The sequence below is a fragment of the Amphibalanus amphitrite genome, unplaced genomic scaffold (assembly GCF_019059575.1).
Source record: "Amphibalanus amphitrite isolate SeventyFive unplaced genomic scaffold, NRLGWU_Aamphi_draft 000518F_arrow, whole genome shotgun sequence".
Taxonomy (NCBI): Eukaryota; Metazoa; Arthropoda; class Thecostraca; order Balanomorpha; family Balanidae; genus Amphibalanus; species Amphibalanus amphitrite.
In genome coordinates this window covers 433376-450485 of record NW_024882012.1, presented here as the reverse complement: position 1 = coordinate 450485, position 17110 = coordinate 433376, and positions in this window count along the sequence as shown.

Genomic DNA, 17110 nt, shown 5'->3' with positions numbered 1-17110 from the left:
AGCCAATTAGCCAATTACCTAAAGTTCAACTAGCTGTGGGCGGGGAACACCAGCACGACAATATTTTTAAGTAGCCACCATTCTAGTACCTTTTTATCCCTCAAAGGGTTGGACGCGCCAAAACTGCCCCGAGCGTTCGTCTGATCGTTAAAAAAAAAAAAAAAATGGTCGCAGTCGATTCGTCGGATCAGTACCTAACTACAAAACTACAAACTAGCCTCAGCCCCATGGCTATCGTCACAACTAGCTGTACAGTGCACATGTAGGGGAAAGGGAGTCAGATGAAACCGTCTCGGGCTTTCGCAAAGAAGTCGCGCAAAAGGAGCCGATTGCAACGAAACTTCCGGTACGCTCGTGTTAATCACCTACTTAAAAATAAATCGATATCTTTGATTCAAATAACGATGACCTTGGTTCACTTTTTCATAACATGCTTTTAATTTAGGTATAGGATAGTTTTTGGAGCTGATTTTGAACTTAGCGCCCATCTGAACATTTAAGAAGTAGTTGTGTTGCTTATACATATGTATAACATGTTAGGAAGCAATCGGTGGTGGTCATCCACTATTAGGTACTGGTCGATCTGACCTGACCTGACCTGATCTACCCCAAATGCATGGAGTCATCATCTTCGTTCAAAACTAAGATAACATTCGTAATCAGAACCTCGAAAAACCATCACAGCTTACGTTCGCAAAGTTCTAGCAGGTCCAGAGTTTCCCTACGTATTGGCGATGACCTGAGTCCTGAGATGACCCGAAACCTTGTAAATGGGTATCATCGGCTTTCTCTCGTCACGGGCAGCATGCTCTTTTTTTCCGCAAACCTCTAGATCGATCAGGGGTCGAAAGCATACATCAGCGTTTATAAGTTAGCGACTGGGAGCCCACCAATAGAAGGGCTACAGTGAAGCAGAAAACATATTTGATAGCTCTTTCAACGCTCTTTCGCTAGCTTCGGGTCAGATTTCATCTCAGGTCTATGTTTTGCCCATAGAAGGCAAACAGCTAACTGGACAGATTCTGCCGAAACATTTGCTTTGCAATAACTTTAGATTCCGTGAGTTTGTGTGGTATTTACATATGTTGTCTTGTCACCACTGTGTTTATCTCTTTGAGACGCGTCACATGAGTTAAAATTTGACCATTCAGAATTAACGTTAAAACGACCTCAGGTCAACGTTATGTCCTGATCGAAAAAGGACCTCCTGCTGCATATGAATGGATCCGTGTTGTCGAGCTGAACTATGAACACCTTCCAGGTGCTGTCATCGCTCTACCGCGTCTTCGTCAAAAGTTGTAGAAAAAAAATGCTGGTGGCCATCGATGGACATTTCCACTAATGACCTTTCGAGTCATCACTCGCCATAAGTTGCACCCTGTCCCTGGCAATGATGAGCTGATTTGTCATGGCTCCAAAGATATTTTGCGTTTCTGACGAACTTTTTCAAAGCAGGAGGCATTCGTGCTTTTTATAATTTCTCATTATTTTCTAATGATGAGGTCACGTATTTGATCTGCCTCCAGATCATAGATGTAAATCTTCAGAATCATGAATTGCTGACACGTATAACCCCATACATTAGGTATACAGTGTACCAAATTTCGAAGTTATGGGAGAAAAGCTACAAGAATGGCGAGAGGGGAAAGTTTGATAGAGGTATACCGTATAACTGAACTTGACATGGCGACCTGACCTTAACCCTCGCCCTGGCAGGGGGGGGGGTCGATGCGACCCCCCCCCCCTAAGGTTTTTCGAAGATAGCGTAAAAACGGCGGCGCGCAGCGCCGCCAAATTTGGCACAGCCTATGGGGCAACCTTTTTACATATGACCTGAAAATTTCAGGTCCGGGTGACCTTGGGTCAGGTCACCAGGTCAGAAAAACCGGTACAAGGTCATGGTCAAATTTCAATTTTCTTTTTGCACCTGTCCAACTCACAGTTTTGGACTGATTTCCTTCAAACTTTCAGGATGTGCTAAGTTCACCGAGTTGTATAACATATAGTTCGGGTTTTTTGAGGTCACTGACCTGAGGTCAGTTAGAGGTCATTACGTCGTAATGTTAAGCCTATGGGAAAATACTAAATTCGGAAAATAATGGAGATATCCGCTTCTTTCTATCACTTTTGTCCTTTGAAACCACAGTACTTAGCAGCAGGTCACTTGGTGCTTCTTTGCTCGGTGTACTTATCCATGGGTCAGGTCAAATGAGGTCAACTGAGGTCAAATGACGTTTTTGCCAATAACTTGGCACATAATGACGCTAGAGCTTAAAAAATGGTATCATTGTGTTCCTGGTGATCAGCCGAATCGAATGATATGCGATATGATGCAATTTGGTTAACTAGAACTTAATTTATTAAGTTAAGTTTACTTAAAATTTAAGAAAAACTTTAAGTACACTTAAGCAAGCTAAAAAGTATATCATTCGACGCGCCTTGACGTGCTGAGTTCACTGGTGCTTTTCTTTTTGCTCTATCGAAATTAGATCAAAAGTTATAAGCGAAAAACTTTTGACCTGTTTTTAGCAAAATTTTTACATTTATACCCCCCAAAACCCCCCTAAATATTGACCTAGAGCAACCAAATTTGCACAGGGGCGAGAACTCCAGGGGGCCCACCTACCTACCAAATTTGGTGTTTCTAGGTGCCATAGGAGCCAATCGCGAGGGGGGGGGGTCGCATCGACCCCCCCCCCCCTGCCAGGCCGTGTTATGAAAAATGCCCTGCCAGGGCGAGGGTTAAGTGACCAGTGATAATTTTTACGCAAGTGATGTAGGTAGGTATACCTACCTAATAGGTTATACCAAATTTCGCGGCGCTGCGCGCCGCTTTGTTACACGCGCACACATGCACATACGCACGCACAAAACTGGGAAGTGTGGCAAAAAAACCCCTACCCATCGGGTGAAGACTAGAAACCCGACCCCCCCACTCAAAAATCCGTGGCGACGCCCCTGAAGTATTGCCTACAAAAATCATTATACAGTCATCAAAAATGCAAGGACAAAAATAACTTGAATTACTGAAATGTGTTTCTGAAGACTGGACAGTTAGCACTTAGCACTTAGCAGTGATCACATTTACATTTCACAGGTGTTCTACTATCCCACATTCTCCTTAAATATTGCAGGTACCAACCAAATGTTTGAAATCTAGATGACCACAACATAAAAACATAGGAATCTTGAGAAAAACTACATCGGCCCATGTCCGATTTCTGGAATCTTCCACATTCCAAACACAAGGAAGGATTTCGAAACAGATGCGCCATAACAGAGACTTTAAACCAGCTGATTAAGTTGCTGCAAAAAAAGTTTTGGATTGTTACATGCTGCCTCGTGAATTATTTTATTGATGTAAATGATCCAACACGATATTGAATTCTAATGAAATCAACATTGTGAGTGTAATTCACTACAAGAAAATTAATTTCCCTTCAATAATTCGACCAAAAGGGCATATAAATAAATATTACGTCATCAACATAGTACATCCTTTCGTTACGGAAGAGAGGATCTTAAAAGTCAATCCTTGGTTCAGTCTATTACTTTTTGCGCCACTTTGGCGCCACTGTGTAGGTATTAATTTTGTCTGCATATTTTGTTTTCTTGTAAAGATAAGACAAACAAGAGATAAGACAAAGTGCCTGTGTAATGAATTTTCATTTCATTTTTGGGACAAAATTCAAGCTCAGAGCTACCTAATACCTGCCTTTTCAGCTGGATTTTCAGTGTCAAATTATTTGTAGAGTATCTCAGACCACATCTCAAGACTCAAGGCAAGTTTCCAAGCAGTTTTGATGTGTTTTGTGGTGTTTTGATTCTGCCTTTTCTCCTAGGGAATGTTGTCATGAACATACCTATTGCCAACCATTTGACTATACTAATTGATCGTGCTTTTGCAACATGAATGAGCATTCTTCCTTACATAGACCACAGTAGATTCTTGACAATTCTAATCAACTAAATCTGTGAAATGCTGAGGTCCATGTGTTGCTACCCTCAGCAATGTAACTTCTACCACAATATGTATTTTGCAGTGGCTAAGAATTGACTGAACTTGGACTGAAATGCCATTTCCCATTATTTTCCATCAGAATTTACCAAATATTTTAATTTTGGGGTAGAGTAATAGCAAATAGAAGTTCGGTCAAATTTCGGTCAAATTTTGGCTTGGGATGTTATCGGTCGGTATTCGGTCGGAAATTTTTCCCAAATTTTGGTTTCGGTCGGTATCGGTCAGACATTTTTTGGAAAATGACATCACTACTAGAAATGCAATGTGTGCTTTAGGGTGTTGTATCAATAAGGTGTAGGTTTGCACAAGCAATGTTGATACGCATGCATTCATTTAAGAAAATAAGCTTATCGTGCGTTCAGCTTTAAAATCTAGCTTGGTGAAATAGAAAGAAGAAATCGCTCGTCCTAACACAATTTCCAGCTGCTCACTTTTGTGTGTATTTGTATGTGCTTTGTTACGTTATTTGCTTGTTTTTTTTTTCGTTGAAGCGTGAGTTTGCTTCCGTGCTTGATGCTGAATGTTATAAAAACACGTGTTGGAGCGTGTACAGTCCATATCAGAATGAACTATACACTTGTGAACAATACAGGGTGTCCGGAAAGTTCTGGCGCCTCTTTTGGACGTCGTCTAACGCGCGCTGTGATTATTGGACTTTCAACCAATCACCGCAGATATGACCCCTCGTTCACCGCTCAGCTAGGGGTCGCGTAAATATGACCTTGAAACCGTTTTCAGTGCTAGGTATATGGGCGAAGATGCGCCTTGTCGCTGAGAGCCCGCGCGCGGGGGCCCGGTGCGGCTTGAACGAGGCGCGAGTTGCAACGCGATGCGGCGTTTCCCGGCGAACGGTTGAGCAGGCAAAGGTGCACTCCAGATCGGAAATGTCTTAGAAAATATTCTCACTCAGCTACAACCACGGTATGCCAAAGCTGCTGAGACTGAACCAGCATTTCAGCGGCAATCGAAGAAAATCTTGGGTCTGATGGACACAAATGTCCCATCATCTTCGTCAAGGTCAAATAAATGACTGATAGGCTGGTCCACGAGGGGTTCCTGGACACGACAATCAAGGCGACTTGCCCTAAGGGTCATGTCGCACTTCAACAGCACGGAGCGCCCCCCAACAACGCCGCTGCCGTCCAAACCAAACTGACAGAGGAGCTCGGCGGACCAGATCACCGTGGTGAAATGAGATTAGGCCACCTTATTATCCCAGCCTTAACCCGCTCGACTAAGGCATGCTACGCGTTTTGCAGAATAAGCTCTAGGCCACCTCTCATCCCAGCCTGGAGTCCCTGAACACTCGCATCATGACAGCATGGGAGGACAGGAAATGTCCTGCACCGTCAAAACCCGCAGGCGTTTCCGCCCTTGCGTCGAGGCCGTCGTCGGCACAGACGGTGGTTACAATGAATGGGCACTTAGCAGAAGGATGTGGCTTGGTGTTCCTGGTCATTGTTTCGTTCTATTGTTGAGTATCTATGGACCAAAGGCATTTATCTTAACAATGTTGAAAAGCGCCAGGACTTTCCGGACACCCTGTACACTGCACGAAAGAAATCCTGTGTCTTCATCAATGGTTTTGTGGAGACATTTGTATCAATGATTTTGGAAACTTCGGCTTGCGGCGACCTCGTCTAATGAAAGTCAACTGGTGGGCCGTTTATAAGCGCCTCAGCGCTAACGAGCATCTTACGGAGTGGCTTGGCTGTCGCGGTGTCGCCCGCTCTTGTAAACCGTGAACCAAGGATAGGCCGTCGGGGCTCTGATCGCTGGACGATGGTTGTGCATCATTGTCCCTGGTACAAATTTGACCTAGACCGCTGTTGGTGCGCGGGTTAATATACCCATTTCAGTCGCAATTAGTCTATTAAAGCTAAATATCCAAAATGACAAAGATCAGACGAATACGAATATGATTCACACGTTTTAAACAATCTACGAAACTGATGAGTTATTGCTAACCCAGTCCCAATTTTGACGCTAAAGGTTAACACTCGACCGTTCAAAACCGATCTTCTTCCTTCAGGTTGATCCTTCTGACGGAAGACCCAAGCACCCTCATTCCACCGCTCCTGCGAGTTGCCCGAAGTCCATCGAAATCCGCTGAAGCCCACCGGAGTCCGCTGAAGTCCATGGGAGTCCGCTGAAGTCCACCAGAGTCCATTGGAGTCTACCGGAGTTCGTCTTGAAACCTGTCGTTCCTTCCGGTCCATCCGAAACTTCCCGTCGTCCATTGAATTCATCGGACAAAGACCTCGGGACAACGCGAGCTGGATTGGAACGAGGTAAGCTTGGGGAAGGTGATATTTTGTTGAATTGCTTCTGGTTTTAGTTGTGGGAGAGTGCATCATAATTTTGTTGAGTGCGTTATGACAGAACAAACAGGGATATTGAGCTTCAATCTTCATAACAGGATATATTGTGACCTGCGATGACGTATTACCATGGTACGTTCATTTTAATCTCCATTACATTCTATCCACATTCCACACCGTCCCCCCAATAACCGCCCATGAGATCTAAAATAGGACATTCCTGCTTCATATTATTCCCTATTGTTCCAGTGTAACATGCTTTGAAATTGCCTGATCGCATCTCTATTCACTTTAAATTATATCATCACAACTGAGGTATCCGCCTCCCTTCTCTCAACAAAAACCTGGCCACATGCCCCCACTAATTTACATATGTCATAAAATATATAGCGACACTCGAAGCCTTTCGAAGCTTCGGCGGCCGGTCAACGCCCAGCGAAACTAGCCCCCAGGCGTCTCTGGCGTCATATTACGTGACCCGGTTGCTAGGCAACGGCTGGGTCAGAGAGAGGGGTGGGGTCAGGGCGGGTGGGCGGAGCCGAGGCTGGGTTTTTTACGAACGAATTTCAGGTGTGATTAAAATTGATTGGAATATAATAGCCGTTTTCACAAGGGCCATCTGTTACACGTTTGGTGCACATCTGGTGCAGACTAGGTGCAGATTTGGTCAAATTAGGTTCAGTGTGTCTCTTAGTTGCTTTCAGCTAGGGCTGCTCTAATTGCTGATATGGTTGCTTTGTCATATTATTAGAGAGCATCATCGGTTAAAACACGGAAATAAATTCATAAAATGAAGATATTTTTTTGAAGATTTAAAGAGATTAGGTGCAGATTTGGGCAAATTAGGTGCATTCGCCGGATAGCCCGTCGTGAAAACGGCTAATGTCAACTTATCCTAACTTCGTTTTTGACGCGGATTTAATTGGTTATGTATACGAGGTAGCTGTTCGCTGTTTCTGCACATAGTTGCTTTATTTTACGCCAATCGTAATCAATGCTGTTAAGTTAAGATTACCTACCGTAAGGTGGGGCTATTTGAGACAGTTGGGCTATTTGAGACAGTATTTAAAATTGTTATAAAATAAAAACCGTTTGAAATTTATGCTTAGTTTTTGCTCAGGCGATTTACTGCTCGATGCCACACCTTCCTGAGCAAAAATTTACATATATAAAAATCAAAATGTCTGTACGTATGTATGTAACGCGTCAGTCACGCTTGGCGGGCTATTGCTCCGGAACGGCGCGGGCTACGGGGGTGAAATTTTCGCGCCGAGTCAGACGCGTGCATCTGTTTGTCGTATTAAATTTTGTTGGGGGTGCGCTCGGCGGTTTGCACGTGGCGGGCGCATCTTTGCGGAATTTTGGCCGCGGCCGGCGCCGAGCAGACGGCATGCGCCTTAGGCTCAGTTTCTTCGCTTGCAAAACTGGGTGAAATCAGAGCCGGAAGGTCACTGACCTTTGGCAATGAATACCGGAACAGAGCACCGCCGGCCAGGAGGAGACGCCAAATTTATTCTGGCCATAACTCGGCCGCTACTGGGTCGATTTTAATGAAAATTGATTTATTACGCTGCGCGTAATGCTGTCCCTCTTTACGCTGCGCGTAATTTACATATATAAAAATCAAAATGTCCGTATGTAACGCGTCAGTCACGCTTGGCGGGCTATTGCTCCGGAACGGTGCGGGCTACGGGGGTGAAATTTTCGACACAAGTCGGGCGCGTGCATCTGTTTGTTGTATTAAATTTTGGAGGGGTGCGTGCAGCGGTGTGCACGTGGCGGGCGCATCTTTGCGGAATTTTGGCCGCGGCCGGCGCCGATCAGAGAGCACGCGCATTAGGCTCAGTTTCTTCGCTTGCCAAACTGAGCGAAATCAGAGCCGGCAGGTCACTGACCTTTGCCAATGAATACCGGAACAGAGCACCGCCGGCCAGGAGGAGACGCCAAATTTATTCTGGCCATAACTCGGCCGCTACTGGGCCGATTTTATTGAAACTTGATTTATTACGCTGCACGTAATGCTGTCCCTCTTTACGCTGCGCGTAATGCTGTCCCTCTAGTATCTCATAAAAATCAAACGATCTTCATTTTATAGCGATTTTAAATACTGTCTCAAATAGCCCCACTGTCTCAAATAGCCCCACTTTACGGTATGTTTTTTGAGTGAACGGAAGCCAGCTTGAGACGTTCGTCGGCGGGACAGCACAAAATTATGATAGCAAAATTTTCGTCTTAGCGAATTAATATTTCCCCAACCAATACATACACAGCTGATAATTTACATAAGCTATCAAAGCATTTATACAGGACGATGCTACGCTGTCCCTCCATCTGCAATGCTGCCTACAATGTTCGTCGTCCCGCTCCTGCCCGCTTTTGCCGTCTAGCGCGGCACAACACCCATAACTTCCGTCGAGTTTCTCCCTCTTCGGAAATGTTCCCCTGCCGCGTTCGTTCTATAAATTCTTTCCTCCCCTCCAGGCTCCAAGACAGATTCCTCGAGTATGTGCTTAGCTACCGTACATTAGTTTTAATCTCCCCTTCCCTCTCTCTTTTCTCCACGCTCTCTCTTTCTGCGCGATCGCGGTTCGTCGGCTGGTGAGGTGTTCGTTTAGCTCCACCTCTTCGGCTCTAAGCTCCGCCTTCTCTATTGATCCAGCCCGCCACGCCCCGAGGGCTTCGTTTGTCTTCATCATTCGGTCAGACAGGGAATTTACAGCCGGGTTGTCATGGCAACCAAGCCGCCCGAGGCACTTCGGCAGCGCCGAGACGGCCGGCGGCGACGAAATGTCGTCCCTGGTTTGGGAGCTATGTTATAACATAGCTTGTGAAATGTGGTTTGGAACTGGAATGGCACGGTGAAATGTGTAAGTTCAGGAAGATTCAAGATTCTCTCGGAGGGTGAGAATCGTCTGAAAGTTGGTGCTGTGGGGGCATCAGACTTGGTTACAAATTGGTGAAAAATGAAAATCGTCCAATTCGATATTCAGGAAGTTTGTGTCAATAGGTAGGTACCTATGTGAACTTGGCTTGAACCAATTATGGAATTGTGAAGCATAGTGTGATTTTGAACAAGCCTGAAATAATTGAAACTGTGTTGTGAAGTGGTTAGGAATTACGCTGAAATCACCGACTAGGTACTCAATGGGCAAATTTTGTAATAACTTGAGTTTCTTTTCTTTTTGTCTTTTCCTGTATTTTTAACAGAGCTGATTGTGAACTTCTGTCGGGAGCAAAAACTCCCCTCTCACATATTTTTCGCAAAATCTCTGCGCGTGCTAGTTTTCTTTCTTTACAACCGCTCGTTACTTTTCCAATAACGTCGTAAAACCCCCGACGTATCATCATAAACTCGCCCTTCGTGTCTTTATTCTGAGCACGTGGGGGATTGTAGCAGAAATGTGAGAGTGAGGAAGTCCGGCGTAACATCTTAAACTAGAGACGGTTTCGTCAGAAGTCAGTCTTCTCAGTTTTCCAACATGAAAAGCATAAGGAGTTTTGAGGGACAATGCGGTGCATTAAGTGTAACATTTCACGTCACTTCGACATTGTAAATGTAAAGATAGGATATAGCTACGATATGGCTACGATAGGATATGGCTGTATGGCTACGATATGTGTATTTGTACTTCCCCATATGTGAATTTGAGTACACATAACGAACTTTAATCCCTCACTCTGAACTGCTATGACATTGCGGAAAAGTTGTGTATAATTTCTGTGTAACCTTCAGGTTCAGCCTCTTGATTTTACAAATATAGACAAAATTTAGGTAGGTAGGCACTTCGTTTTCGGGTCTAGCGAAGGAACGTAAATAAGTCAGGGGCGTCGCCACGGATTTTTGAGTGGGGGGGTCGGGTTTCTAGTCTTCACCCGATGGGTAGGGGTTTTTTTGCCACACTTCCCAGTTTTGTGCGTGCGTATGTGCATGTGTGCGCGTGTAACAAAGCGGCGCGCAGCGCCGCGAAATTTGGTATAACCTATTAGGTAGGTATACCTACCTACATCACTTGCGTAAAAATTATCACTGGTCACTTAACCCTCGCCCTGGCAGGGCATTTTTCATAACACGGCCTGGCAGGGGGGGGGGGGGTCGATGCGACCCCCCCCCTCGCGATTGGCTCCTATGGCACCTAGAAACACCAAATTTGGTAGGTAGGTGGGCCCCCTGGAGTTCTCGCCCCTGTGCAAATTTGGTTGCTCTAGGTCAATATTTAGGGGGGTTTTGGGGGGTATAAATGTAAAAATTTTGCTAAAAACAGGTCAAAAGTTTTTCGCTTATAACTTTTGATCTAATTTCGATAGAGCAAAAAGAAAAGCACCAGTGAACTCAGCACGTCAAGGCGCGTCGAATGATATACTTTTTAGCTTGCTTAAGTGTACTTAAAGTTTTTCTTAAATTTTAAGTAAACTTAACTTAATAAATTAAGTTCTAGTTAACCAAATTGCATCATATCGCATATCATTCGATTCGGCTGATCACCAGGAACACAATGATACCATTTTTTAAGCTCTAGCGTCATTATGTGCCAAGTTATTGGCAAAAACGTCATTTGACCTCAGTTGACCTCATTTGACCTGACCCATGGATAAGTACACCGAGCAAAGAAGCACCAAGTGACCTGCTGCTAAGTACTGTGGTTTCAAAGGACAAAAGTGATAGAAAGAAGCGGATATCTCCATTATTTTCCGAATTTAGTATTTTCCCATAGGCTTAACATTACGACGTAATGACCTCTAACTGACCTCAGGTCAGTGACCTCAAAAAACCCGAACTATATGTTATACAACTCGGTGAACTTAGCACATCCTGAAAGTTTGAAGGAAATCAGTCCAAAACTGTGAGTTGGACAGGTGCAAAAAGAAAATTGAAATTTGACCATGACCTTGTACCGGTTTTTCTGACCTGGTGACCTGACCCAAGGTCACCCGGACCTGAAATTTTCAGGTCATATGTAAAAAGGTTGCCCCATAGGCTGTGCCAAATTTGGCGGCGCTGCGCGCCGCCGTTTTTACGCTATCTTCGAAAAACCTTAGGGGGGGGGGTCGCATCGACCCCCCCCCCCCCTGCCAGGGCGAGGGTTAAGGTCAGGTCGCCATGTCAAGTTCAGTTATACGGTATACCTCTATCAAACTTTCCCCTCTCGCCATTCTTGTAGCTTTTCTCCCATAACTTCGAAATTTGGTACACTGTATACCTAATGTATGGGGTTATACGTGTCAGCAATTCATGATTCTGAAGATTTACATCTATGATCTGGAGGCAGATCAAATACGTGACCTCATCATTAGAAAATAATGAGAAATTATAAAAAGCACGAATGCCTCCTGCTTTGAAAAAGTTCGTCAGAAACGCAAAATATCTTTGGAGCCATGACAAATCAGCTCATCATTGCCAGGGACAGGGTGCAACTTATGGCGAGTGATGACTCGAAAGGTCATTAGTGGAAATGTCCATCGATGGCCACCAGCATTTTTTTTTCTACAACTTTTGACGAAGACGCGGTAGAGCGATGACAGCACCTGGAAGGTGTTCATAGTTCAGCTCGACAACACGGATCCATTCATATGCAGCAGGAGGTCCTTTTTCGATCAGGACATAACGTTGACCTGAGGTCGTTTTAACGTTAATTCTGAATGGTCAAATTTTAACTCATGTGACGCGTCTCAAAGAGATAAACACAGTGGTGACAAGACAACATATGTAAATACCACACAAACTCACGGAATCTAAAGTTATTGCAAAGCAAATGTTTCGGCAGAATCTGTCCAGTTAGCTGTTTGCCTTCTATGGGCAAAACATAGACCTGAGATGAAATCTGACCCGAAGCTAGCGAAAGAGCGTTGAAAGAGCTATCAAATATGTTTTCTGCTTCACTGTAGCCCTTCTATTGGTGGGCTCCCAGTCGCTAACTTATAAACGCTGATGTATGCTTTCGACCCCTGATCGATCTAGAGGTTTGCGGAAAAAAAGAGCATGCTGCCCGTGACGAGAGAAAGCCGATGATACCCATTTACAAGGTTTCGGGTCATCTCAGGACTCAGGTCATCGCCAATACGTAGGGAAACTCTGGACCTGCTAGAACTTTGCGAACGTAAGCTGTGATGGTTTTTCGAGGTTCTGATTACGAATGTTATCTTAGTTTTGAACGAAGATGATGACTCCATGCATTTGGGGTAGATCAGGTCAGGTCAGGTCAGATCGACCAGTACCTAATAGTGGATGACCACCACCGATTGCTTCCTAACATGTTATACATATGTATAAGCAACACAACTACTTCTTAAATGTTCAGATGGGCGCTAAGTTCAAAATCAGCTCCAAAAACTATCCTATACCTAAATTAAAAGCATGTTATGAAAAAGTGAACCAAGGTCATCGTTATTTGAATCAAAGATATCGATTTATTTTTAAGTAGGTGATTAACACGAGCGTACCGGAAGTTTCGTTGCAATCGGCTCCTTTTGCGCGACTTCTTTGCGAAAGCCCGAGACGGTTTCATCTGACTCCCTTTCCCCTACATGTGCACTGTACAGCTAGTTGTGACGATAGCCATGGGGCTGAGGCTAGTTTGTAGTTTTGTAGTTAGGTACTGATCCGACGAATCGACTGCGACCATTTTTTTTTTTAACGATCAGACGAACGCTCGGGGCAGTTTTGGCGCGTCCAACCCTTTGAGGGATAAAAAGGTACTAGAATGGTGGCTACTTAAAAATATTGTCGTGCTGGTGTTCCCCGCCCACAGCTAGTTGAACTTTAGGTAATTGGCTAATTGGCTTTAGGGAGCTCTTGAAGCGATTCTGAATCTGATGTATTTGTTGGTGTTGCTGACGCCTGCTTCACTGACATAAAAGCTAAAAAAGCATACTCAGCATCGCAAAAAGTGGGGGGGTCGACACCCCCAGTTTTCAAGAGTGGGGGGGTCACGACCCCCCCGACCCCCCCGTCGGCGACGCCCCTGAAATAAGTTCCATGTTTGCTAACTTTAAAGTTAAGACGAATGAACCATTCGTTTTTGTCTCTGCCCCTCTTCCTCCCCCATCACACCCCGTCAGTTCTCCAAAATACCGCCACTAAGTTTCAGTGAAAGCCCAATTTATTCGGTTGAAGAGACAGCGGCCATTTTCCAGTTGTCTGACTGCCGTCTGGAGACACAGATAACAGAAAATGTTTTCATCGCTGGCGGCGCTGTCAGTTACTGCCGGGTGTCAGTCATCGAACAATGGCATCCGATTACCGAAGAAAATATTTAATTTTGGAATCTCGCGTAGTTTTACGGCAAGTTTGGGTGAGAGAGAAGTTAAAAGTTGGAACGTAAGGTGAGATGTAGTTTGATGAATGTTCCTTTTTGCTTCAGGTAACCTCTCATTGGGCGGGCAGCGCACTGGTTCAAAATCTCCCCCTCAAATACACGATTTAAAACTACGTTTCAGTGGTAATGCATGGAAAATGAACGCATGTCCTATTTCGGACGTTGACCATCCCAGAACTTGAAAGTGCTCTGAATTCTGACCTCGGCCATCGTACCCATTCCATACCTTTCCTCCGATTTTCAGCCACTGGGCTTTTACCAGTCTGCTGACAGCTGACCCCCGCAGTCAGCTGATTGATGACGTTTTTAACCGCGCTGAACAGCTGGCTAATCGCCTGGGGCTCAGCGTCTAGGCCCATCCCGTCTGACAGTCTGGCTGAACCGTTCAGTCGTCTCGTTAGGAGTGTGTGAACGTGGGAGATTGGGGCGTGACACTTGGCGCAGAGTCACACTGACTTGGATTGCCGTGTAGCAACGCAGTAACGTTCCCTGGCGGATCCAGGGGGGAAGGAGCATTTGCCCTGCAGCGCCAGAAATCGACGAAAATTTGTATTTTTTCGAGAATAAAACGGGAACTAAACAACATTATGAGGGAGGAAAAATTTGTTTTAAACTGCACAGCACGTAATACATCGAAATCCGATGAGTTTGGGAAATTTGGAGAAACTTTTTGGAGCATGTCCCCCGCAGCGTCCAAGACCGCCTTTCTGGATCTGCAAGTGGTAGCGTTATAGGCTTGGTAGCTCAGTGCAGATGTAAAACGATGGTTATCCATTTTGGTATGGTGCTGAATCCTGTCTTTATGTGTTGTTGAGATGAAGTGAATGAACTCTGAGTATTTTCTGACTATTACACGATGCGTACCTACCTACCTATTTTAGGAAACACAATTAATGTACATATATCCTCTAGACCAATACGCAAATGAAAGCTGCACAAAAATATCATTATCAGACAAAGAACAAAAAGTATCATCTTTGGAAAATATTTATTGCACGCAAAAAATAACAATAGCGTCGCATAACCAACGTATCAATGCAGATCCAGCAACAATGAAAAGCGCTCTCCAAGGCCGAAACAAAAGGATTATATTATCTTTGTCACAGGGAAAATTTGTCATCCCATTTTTCCTTGTCATATTTCACACATCTGCACCGCATCTCATCACTCTTTCAGACACCAATGGCCCATTATAGCTATTACACCTTCAACGGTTCAACCCTTCAACATCTGGCAGCCCTATCTAGCAACCTATCTATCGACGACGCCTCCCCTCTCGCGCGCAAGCTGCTTTGTAATTCAGAGCGTTTTACAAAAATTCTGAGCGGTTGATTTATGATTGAGCGGTGCACGTGCGCTGTTCGCGTTCGATCTCACGCGTAGGATTATGGTGGATTTTGTAACCCTTCTTCTGGCGTGGAATTTTTGCTCCCTTGGATCTTCTCACTGATGGCGGCACTAAAATAGCGTTTTGAATACGAAAAGACGCTTATTGGCATCATCAGACAAATATCAAGCCGAAAACAGTAATGCTCGAAGCAAATGACGCTTTTTTCTCACGCTATCTTTGACATTCTTTATTCGATGATTTGAGCCTGGATTTTATTATATCGCTAATGTTTCGCCGAACGATACTAGTGATCTTTATCTTTTTATTTCTTTGCGTATTTCTATTCGTTTGTTAGCCAATCATGCAGCCAATGTTCTCTCTCTCTCTCTCTCTCTCTCTCTCTCTCTCTCTCTCTCTCTCTCTCTCTCTTTCTCTCTCTCTCTCTCTCTCTCTCTCTCTCTCTCTCTCTCTCTCTACCTCTACCTCCCTCACTCCCTCCCTCTCTGTCCCCCACTCTCTTCCTCCCCTTCCCACTAATATCCCCTATATTTCTCCACCACCATACGACGAAGGCCGTCGGTAAAAAAATCTCCCTGTCGGCAATCATGACGCAGGCTACCATATGCAAATGTATCGCTGTTACCACAGTCAATGCGTTTAATAATAATTATTGATGGCCCTATTGTCACTGTATGGAAGGGGGAGGGGCGGTGTAAGTTAGATCGGGAGGAGGGGAGAGGAGGGGAGGAAGCGATACAATCAGCCGATTTGTGCTGGTTGCTCGCCATGGGGGGGGGGGCTGGAGGGGGGAGGGAAGAGGAGAGGAAGTGGATGGAAAGACGTATGAGAGAAACATATGGTGATATGCTTATTATTAAGCGGGCCCTAAGGTGAGAGTTGATATAAATGTATCAAAAGTCTGTGCTTGCAATATCATTCATGAATGCTACCACTCTGCATGATTGCCTGTTTGAATAGCCATCCCTGGATAATTTCACTCTTATCTGTCTGACATGCATGCATTCTCTAAAATGCGCACACTGCTGCGCTGCTGTTTCGGTCCTTGACGTGTGGTGAATGGTGATACATGAATGATTTACCGGTTACTATTTACATTCATGCATAGACCTCCGTACGCCCCGGTACCTATACAGTGGTCTGTGATTCATGTCCTTTGTGCTAACGGGTCGTTGACACTATCCTGTCTAAGATAGTGTCCTGTGTGCCCTGTCTAAGTAGATGCACTATCAAAGCACGAGTCATCAATGAATGGACTTTGGTGTGTCAACCCACTGCATTCTTCCGATAAAGCACGGGTTAGTAAGAATGTGATGCAATGTGTACTGTTGGATCACGGTCCTTATGTACCGAATGAAACCCTAGCTGCATGTTGCCTGATCACATATAATGCACCACTCACATTACATCCACGCTTATACCTACATCATTTACGCCAATAAATGAGCACCAAACGCCCAAAAATTACTCTTAATCGTCTCAATCAATGCAAATTGTAATCGACCTCCTCCGTGCCTTTGCACTGGTCGTAGCCTACTCGCCACCTTGTTACTTTATCAACGTCGATATCGAGATCTTCACCTTATGTATATATAAATTTTCTGTGTTCGTTACATTGCCATTCTGCCTTTTTCTTTCCACTGTCTCTCCGACCTTATTATCGTGGTCTCCTCTTTACCTCCTCTTTCCCTCTTCGCCTCGCCGTCCCGTCGTCGCCGATGTTTCGCCGTCGTCTCCGACGTTTCCGGTGATAACGATGATACAGCTGTCGTCTCATCCAACACTTTCTAAGTACCCTCCTCGGCGACTCGCGACGCGACATGGCGGGGAAGAGGCGAGCAAGGGCTTGAGAGGGAGGGAGAGAGAGAGAGAGAGAGAGAGAGAGAGAGAGAGAGAGAGAGAGAGAGAGAGAGAGAGAGAAGAGGGGCGCGGCAGGGGATAGACAGGAGGTAAGAGAAGGGGAGGAGTGGAGCCGTGGTGACCTTTGATCCGAAGCGTGCCTCTGAGTGAAGCGGCAGAGGAAGCGATGGGGGCCAGGTGGTCGGAAACTGACCCCCGAGGTGAGACACAGGCGGTTAGCGCTGTATGGCCGATGTCCGACCAGAGT